The 8,601-nt window shown below is 45.4% G+C and overlaps 1 long non-coding RNA gene across 1 annotated transcript in view; it reads right to left on the reverse strand.

The window, feature by feature from the left end:
- LOC112214020 overlaps positions 1-8,601 on the reverse strand; it is a 23,350-nt gene that overhangs the window by 6,073 nt on the left and 8,676 nt on the right. Inside the window, exon 2 of the long non-coding RNA XR_002947945.2 lies at positions 1,632-1,746. This is a non-coding gene — a long non-coding RNA (uncharacterized LOC112214020). The remainder of the gene's footprint in view (positions 1-1,631; positions 1,747-8,601) is intronic.

Genomic DNA, 8,601 nt, shown 5'->3' on the forward strand with positions numbered 1-8,601 from the left:
ACGAACCGCGGCTTCCACGAAATCTTCAATGCACCTTTCAACCGTGGGCTCGACCGTTTGAAAGAGTTTGCCTCCCTACGTCTTCTATCTTCGATCCATCGAACTGGCAGCCTGCGACGAGAGAAACCGGCTACGCAAATTTTCGCTCCTCTTTGGTCAACAACGTTTCAAACTTCTCGCGATTGTCCACCAGTAAAAACCGTTTTGACCCTGCGAAACTAACTTCTAAACGCTTCATCTTCTTCCCTTTCGATTCGTAACTTCGGGAGAGAGGGTCTGGTTTCTGGATGTTGGAAACGTCGTTGTGATCTCGCTGGATGAGTCTCGGAGGGACACAATGGATGCTGGTTTGAATCGTTGTAGTCATGCTCGTCGTCGTCGTGATTATAGCCGACGCGGTTGTCTACGCAACGGTATAATTCGTCGTAACGAGAGCAGCAGCTGGTGTTCCTGTCCAGGTGAAGAAAGAGGAGCGAGTGGAAGAAAAGAAAAAAGAAGGGAGGGGGAAAGAGAGACGGAAGAACGAAAGAAAAGACGGAAGCGGACGCGGCAGAGGAGAGGAGCGAAAAGAGCGAACACTGAGAGAGCGCTTCTCAGGCTTTTCCGCTCGCATTCCCACTCGCGTTCGGTCTAATCGCGATGAAGAAGGAAGGCAGTTGGGGGCCGTGGGCCCGAAAAAGGGAGCTCGGGATGGGCACGTGTCTCGAACAGGACATCTGCCTCTAAAAAGGACCCACTGTTACGTCCCTATTATATCGTTTACCTTAGCAGCGAACCGCGTCCCATCCCTTCCTTTCGCGTTCTTCGTCTTCCTTTCCCTTGCTCCGAGAGAGCGCGTCTAAGACGAGCAGCTGCCCTTTTCCCTCGTAAACCGGACTACACACCTGCCCTTCTTCCAGTGTTAGGAGGGTGACCGTTAACCAACTCCGAGGTAATCGTCGTTTCACCGGACGAAAGTGAAAAACCGTTACTGTGAAATCTTCACAGATACCCGGATCATTTACGAGAGAAAGAAGAGAGGAAGAAAGAAAGAAGAAAAGAAAGAAAAAGAAATCCGTGCGGCGGAAAAGGTCGGAATAGACGAACGGATGGACGAGAGCGGAAGAGCGTTCCAGACGACCCGATATAACGGCGCCTACCGGAAGGAGCCGCGGATGATCGGTGGCCGGTAGTCTTGTCGAGCTAAAACAGCACGCGTGACCGTTTTAAATGCAGCACGCGTGCACGAGACTGGTGGAATCGGCAGCGGCGAATTGGCCAGCGGCTTTCGAGGATGGTCAGCGATTGTAGGTGACGGAATGTAACGAGCGTCGCGGTGCTTCTATTTCTGCGCGTCGGACGTCGACCTGCAGACGGCTCCCAGACTACACGCGTTAATAACCACCACGGTGGACCTCGGAGAGAAACGAGCCGCGTCTGTCTCGATCCATAAACACGTGCCTAGATCTTTCCGCGTATTACGAGCTTCGCGAAAACTGGGTCGTCCACTCGGTCTGACTACGAAACATCGTTTCTACTGTACGGCGCGCCGCTATTCGACTAAATCCTTGGCGGAGCGGATTCAAAAATATACCGGCCAGAGTCGACAGTTAGACGCGACGGATCGCAGGATGGGTTCCTAGAAGGCATACCTTGCTTCTGGCACGCGTATACTCGCGCGACTCTCTATCAACTGCGTGGAACGTGGCTTTAAACAGCTAACAGACATTCTCAGCCAAACATTTCTTACGACTTTCTATCCGAGATCTGCAACAGAAAGGAAAACAATCTCTGTAGGTGTAGGTGTACGGCCAATCGAAGGTGAAAAAAAGCAGGTCAAAATCGATCGTCGTGTATCGGAAAGGAGAGAGTTTCACCGAAGGGAAGTTTCGAAAGGGGCGGCACTGTCGTCATCGGCATTCTAACCAAGCTCGTCCGCTTTTAAATGAACGACCCCTCGACAACGAAATCGTTTGCGTACGCGCTTATGCGTATGCATGTATTGCACGAACGTGCATACGGACGAATACCTTCTAGGTACGAAAGGAAGCCAACTTCCTTCCTACGTTCGATGTCACGCGCACCACCGTTTATATAATCCATCCTGTGACGTCAGGCTGTTTAATCCATTCATTACTGGATCATTGCGCGCGCTCTCTCTCTCTCTCTCTTTCTGCGCTATGTAGAAGCATGTATCAGAGCGAAGGGAGAAACGCATCCGATATCGAATGATTCGTCAAGAAATTTGCGAAATATATTTCCACGTGTACCCTGCTACGCGAGTATATACGAACATCTGTATGGTGTAACTCGATCAGAAACCTGATGTTGTTATCATATTTTCAACGTTCTGATAAAAGAACGTTTCTCAGTTGTCGATTGCCTAATAACGACAGTCGTATCGCGTTACGGTGCTAGAGAAATTTCAGTGTTCTATATAACACACACCCGTGAAACATTTCTACGATAAGCGTTGAAATACCCTCGCGAACCTCTAGGTTCGTAGTAATTTGAAAGTGTCCAAATGTATGTGCCAATGCACGCATAAGGTATACTGTAACGGATTCTATCTTGGCCTACAGGAAAATCAGTCGAGCTGGGAGGAAGCGTGCGCGTTGTGTGGTAACGACGAGTGGGCGGACACGTATCCGATACCGATAGAACAATTCGAATTTTCCCTAACCGAATCTCGTCGGTCGATAGAGAACTGCGTTTATCGCAACTTCCGTCGTAGCTTGGTACAAAAGTTCCACTTTATTAGAATCACAAAAATGTCAAATATAAACCGAGTGAACGTTTCCATCTTGACATTGTTTTAAACGTGACGAGGAGTATCAGAATCGAGGTTTCTCGAGTTTCGCAACGTCCGGTATTCCGGAACGGTCGAACGAGGGTTTTCCTCGATCGACGCTCGCGAAGAGGAACACGAGGCCAGTGAATAGACTTAAAGAGTCGCGGTTGCACGCACACCGCTCCGAATGATAACGAGAGAAGTAGAAGCGGAACGTTGGCGGAATAACGATCGTTTTCCGTGCAACCGTATCTTCGTGTGCCCTCTCCGGACAAAACTTATTCCGGTGTGGTCACCTCTGACGTAAACGTGCTCTCTGCCACTCGATAAGAATTCTGACGCCGCGCATTCAGAGCCACGGACGAGGGAAAGGGGAAGCCTAGCGCGAAGGGGAAAGGGGCCGTTCAACGGAATCGGATATCGATACGAGCAGTAAAGATTACGAAACTGAACTACGCTAATAGCAAATCGTCCATGCGATAATCTTCGACAACGAGATAAACTAAATTACATACGTAATTGTCATATTTTTCCTTCGTAATGACTAAATTCGACGTTTATGCAAATTTGTATTTTAACAAATGTAACTAGAGGAATAGTACCTATGCGTATTGGGCTGCAAATTCGAAATTCAGCGAATGAGACTTTAAATAGGATGTTTGTATCAGTGAATTTTGGAAAAATAAGCCAAGAGATAGAGAATTACAATTTAAAGGAAGCAACGATTCGTTGGAAACATTTGATCTAGAGAACGTGGCAAAAATAATCGGTAGGCTGCTAAAAATTTTAAGCGGCTGTAACACGTGGTATAATGGCGTATTTCGATACGAAGTGGATTCGGACGGTCTCGTTCAGTCGCGACGATGTGTAGCGGCTTGACGCTAATCGCGTGTCACGTGTAGGACACGGTAACGCGTTTAAGCGAATAGTAATTTAGACGAGTGCGGGACAGAAGGTGAAGAAGGGTAAAAAGAGTATGTTAAAGTTTGCACGGATTCCTTTCATTTTACTCGTGTCGGTAGAATCTGAAAAGACCTGTTGCGCGTGCTGCTTTTCGTCGTTTCCTTTCATGACGATGCGTGGATGTGGACACGCGAGCTCACGACGATTTCCTGCGAATGCACATATATGTACACGTACGCTACAGGTATTTACGCAACTAAGCATTCGAGCTTGGCGCAGGTGGCGCTATGACGCAAACGATTTATTGCTTATTCGCCGTCTGCCTGATATCGAGACCGTCGACTTTAATACAAAAAATAACGTGCCTTCGTTGTTTAATTTCGTCTATCAATTTTGCAAGCGAACGCGCCTAATCGCGGTCGAACTTTCGTTATCGTTGTGAAACTTGAAGCGATGTATGGACTGCGGCGAAAGTAATAATACGCATACGTTTTGTCGTTATAAATAAATATGCAAATACCTGATGTTATTTTCAGTTTGCCGTAGGCTTTGAACTCTTACGTCGTAATTTTACCCTTGTTTCGATATTTTAAGATCTTAATATTTTAACGTTTTGCCGATAGACCGGGAAAGTTTGAGCAAATTCAAATTTTTCCGAATATAAGCCAAGAAATGGAGGCTAAATAATGGTTTGTTTCACCTATCACGTATTATCGCGAGTACGTTGCCTTGAATATTTTATACATTTATGTATTTTTTTTTTTTTACATTATATTAGAAATATTTGCATCTAAATTTCTCATAAATACATCAACGTTCACGGCCTAATTATTGCTTACCATTATGAAATTATTTTCGTAGATAGTCGAAAGACTTCTACTTCCAAGTACTGTATATGCGATTAGCTTCGATTCGCGAGCGGTCTCCGCGCTAATGCTTGGAACAACGCAGCAATAGAGTAGCAGTGACGTCAAGGAGAGAAATCGAAATGTATATGTACGAGCGTAGAAGATTCGCACGGAAGATTCGAGTGCGTTGACCCAGTTATAGAACGAGCGAAAGATAAACTTCTGGATTAACCAACTGGCCAATGAATTCGACATTTTTTTCTTCCCCTGTCCCTTCTTCCGATCATCCGAACTCTTTGTTGCTTCGACTCGCTCGAATGACTGTACGAATCGACGAGGGTCTCGATCGCCCAATTATTCGCGTTTAATTACGCGCGGATAATAATCGCGGGATATCATGGAATCAATAACGAATATCACGTCGGCTGATTTTCACACGCTCAAATAACGGAGCCGCTATCCTCCGCTGGTAATAAACAGGAGGACTAAGCGGCTTGTTAACGTTTCAGCCAGCACTCGTAAAACATTTACCCACGAATGTTACTATCGTGGCTATCGAGGAAACTGGGGTTCGTTAACCTTTCTTAAATCGTGTTCGCCAAACCTTGCCTAGGAAAAAGTACACATCGTGAGTCGAAATTCGTGGTATAAGCGAAGTTCTCTGAACAGTTACTTGGCCATTGGCGTTGTAACTATCCTTCTTTCCTCTTACCCCAATGGAAAATTTAACGGATCGTGTAAAAAGATAAAGAAGCAACGATCAGTTGATAGGTGAGTTTACCCTCGAACCTTGAACGGTGAACTGAATTGTTGCGGGAAACGTGTGGGAAAAAGTATTTACTACGAGGCGAACGAAGAGTTTGCGGTTCATTCATGGCGAGTATCTGAATGACGGGAGAAAGAGGGAACGACGATCTATGCACAAGACGTGGTGCGCAAGGGACACGCACACCGCCATAGATGTACGCGTGTGCTGCAACGGCTTAAATAAATGGACTGATTCATACGTGAGCATCCTCTGATCGCGCGTACCCCGTTCTCGTCCTTTCGGTCTTCTCGAAATATTTCCATCATCGACGAGATTACCGCGAATACCGAAATTATCGAATTAGATTCCTGTGTCGTTTATATAAGGCAGCGGTATTCCGCTCTCCTAAAATATACTGCATATTATCTCGAATCGAGTTTTGTAAGAGACTCGGTTAACGGATTAATAAATAACGATAGTAATACATTCGCGACCCACCACGTTACAAAATAGGTATCACGAATTCTAAACGGAGAAAAATCTAAAATCTGTAAAATTCGACGATTTACCTAAAAGTTTTTGAAGCTGTGCTACTTAAACGTATTAATGAATTGGAAATTTGTTAAACTATTCTGTCCCCTTTTCTTAAAGTGTCGTATCTACCACCCGAGAAAAACGATATTTTATCGTATTCTTTGTCGTTCTTTATTCAGTTTCGAGTATTCATACGGTATTGTTATAAGAAGATACGTATATGAAGATACGTAGGAAAGAACGAAAATAATACATATATTCGACCGCGTATTGTGTCTCTTCCCAATCCAGCAGATACGAACGTGCATTATGAAACAACCCATATGTAAACTACCCACACATCCGATACTAGCGTTTAGATAAATGATGCTTGTAAAAACCTCTAGCGATGGCGCATTGTAAAGCGAGCGGGTTGTAAAACACATAGCTAAGGCGGTCGTAAAACGCAGCAAGAACTTGCTAAATAAAGCGCGAACCGAAGACGCGTGTAAGTATGTAGGTATATACGTCGACTACTGTTTCTCCGTCTTTGGCAGCTTCCATGTACACGAATATTTCCTTAATCATTATCGTCGTTGCCACGTACCGACGCTTCATTCATTTTCTAAGAAAACCATCGAAGAACGCTAGAGACGCGAGATGATGCGCGAAAGTTTTCTCGGTTTCATACGATCTATCGATGACGTTGCTTTTTTAAATAATTTATTCCTAACATTACTATCGACGTATGAGCAAAGTATGTCACTTTGTAGATAAAAATTGTAATACGTTCAGATAATGGGATATTCGGGAGATGGATGTTCGGCTTTACTGTATTTTGACCATGCAAAATCGATAGAACTTTTCCACTCAGCTGATAAGAGCTTTTGGCTTGAAATTTCGAAATTGAGAACCTCTGCACTTCGAAGAAGTTCCCACGCTGCGCTTCGAGTCGCACACAGCTATGTCACGTCTAAGTAGATACGTAGCCGACGCTCAGTGGCCGGACCAACCGATAGAACTTGGTTGATTGGCCGATCCGTGAGCCGATTACGAGAGAACAAGCACGCTTGCTCGCGTACAGACCTATCGAGCGTCCTTGCGTTCGGCTGATCGCGATATCATCGAGTTCGGTGAATCTATAATCCGTCGATATCGATTGCATCTGGATCCATAGTTCTCGTTACGGCAAATTTTGTCCATCGCGAGGAGAATTTGAAAGGAAATAACACTTCGGTGTCGTTTTATTCGACTCAAAGTGCCATTGTCTCCTAGATTTCTAATAACCAAACAATAAGAGTATAAAAGACTGCGGATTTGTGCGCATTTATGGAAAATTCAAAGGTATAGGGATGCATGGAATGCGCAAAACACGGAAAAACGCGTACGATATGGAAAATACAGTTCCCGTTACGATATTTAATAGCTGAAAGGAATCTCCGTCTATGATAGGTTCTACTCTTTAAATTATTTTCATAAAACTACGAATTCGTCATCGATATGCGCAATCTAGCAATAAGAATTCGAACGGTAACGATACTCCGAACTAGATCCAACTCTCTGGAGTATGTTCATCGTGACTGCCAGCTCGATGTAACATCATCCACGGAACGAATGAATTCTTCATTCGCATACATCTCGTCGTCGTTGTTAACGATAATCGCTGCTTTATCCCGACTAAAATTTAGTTCACGCGTCGGTCACGAGTCGGGAAAATCGCGTGACTCGACACTCGGTGTCGCGTGTTTCGGAGTTGCTGCGAGTCGCAGATTCTTAGATGAGAATCTTCGATATCTGGTGGATAACGAGCAGCGGGAAGAATCGTAAAAGAAAAAAGGAAGGGACCAGCGAGGACTAGTGAGTCACTTGGGCGGAACATTCTATATACGTGCGAATGGAAGGAGACGGAAGCAGAGGAGCTAGAAGAAAGGGAGAGGGATGGAAGGCGACGAAGAGGGAGAAATATTCTCGCCGCGTGAGTGCGCGAGAGCGGCACGGACAGCCAAAGTTGAACGAACCCACGCGCGACCCGAAGCTTGCTAATTTTTTAAAGACCCAACGCCGATTGGTGCTACCTACCGCTATCGACGACGATCGGCGAACGACCGACGACCTACTTGCTATTCGTTGTCTCTTACACCTCCGACGTGGTCGTTCCTTTTCTCTGCCTTCCCCTCTCTTCGTTGTTCCGCTTCAAAGAATCGCCGCGAACCAGCGAAAGAAATTCAATTCTTTTGGCCAACGCGTTCCCACGATCGTACGCGATCGATGCGATTTCTTTCATACGACTTTAGCAGGACCATATCGATCGAAGATAAAATTTCGTAGAGAGAGAATTCCGTGTACGATGGATGGCAGAAGCTTTTTACACGTACAATGGAAATGTCCTATCTGTCTACCATTTCGAAACAACCGTGGAAACCGAACACTTATTAGCTTTTAGCGGCCATTTTTCTTCGTTCCAAGTTGAAATATTCAATCATTATTTGACGACAGACTGTATAATATATTACTCGGAAGGTCGAAGCACGGAGAATATCAAATACTCGGAAGGCACGTACCTTGAGAAACGATGAAACGGTAGCGCTAAACTTTCGCGAAAGATCCAGTGTTGGTTATCGTGGCGTCGTATCGACGTGGATAGTAGCCGAAAAAGATCGGTGCCGACGAGGTTGGCGCGATAAACGAACGCTAGTAGTCTGTTTACACCGAACGAGTTCACAGCCGGTGTAATTCCGGCACGTGTAAAACTCTCAAGGACGAGGCGTGTCTCGGGACGCGTTACGCAAGCGAAAAACCGAAGCGATGCGAGAAACGCC

This window comes from Bombus impatiens, unplaced genomic scaffold, assembly GCF_000188095.3.
Source record: "Bombus impatiens unplaced genomic scaffold, BIMP_2.2 scf_4016, whole genome shotgun sequence".
NCBI lineage: Eukaryota > Metazoa > Arthropoda > Insecta > Hymenoptera > Apidae > Bombus > Bombus impatiens.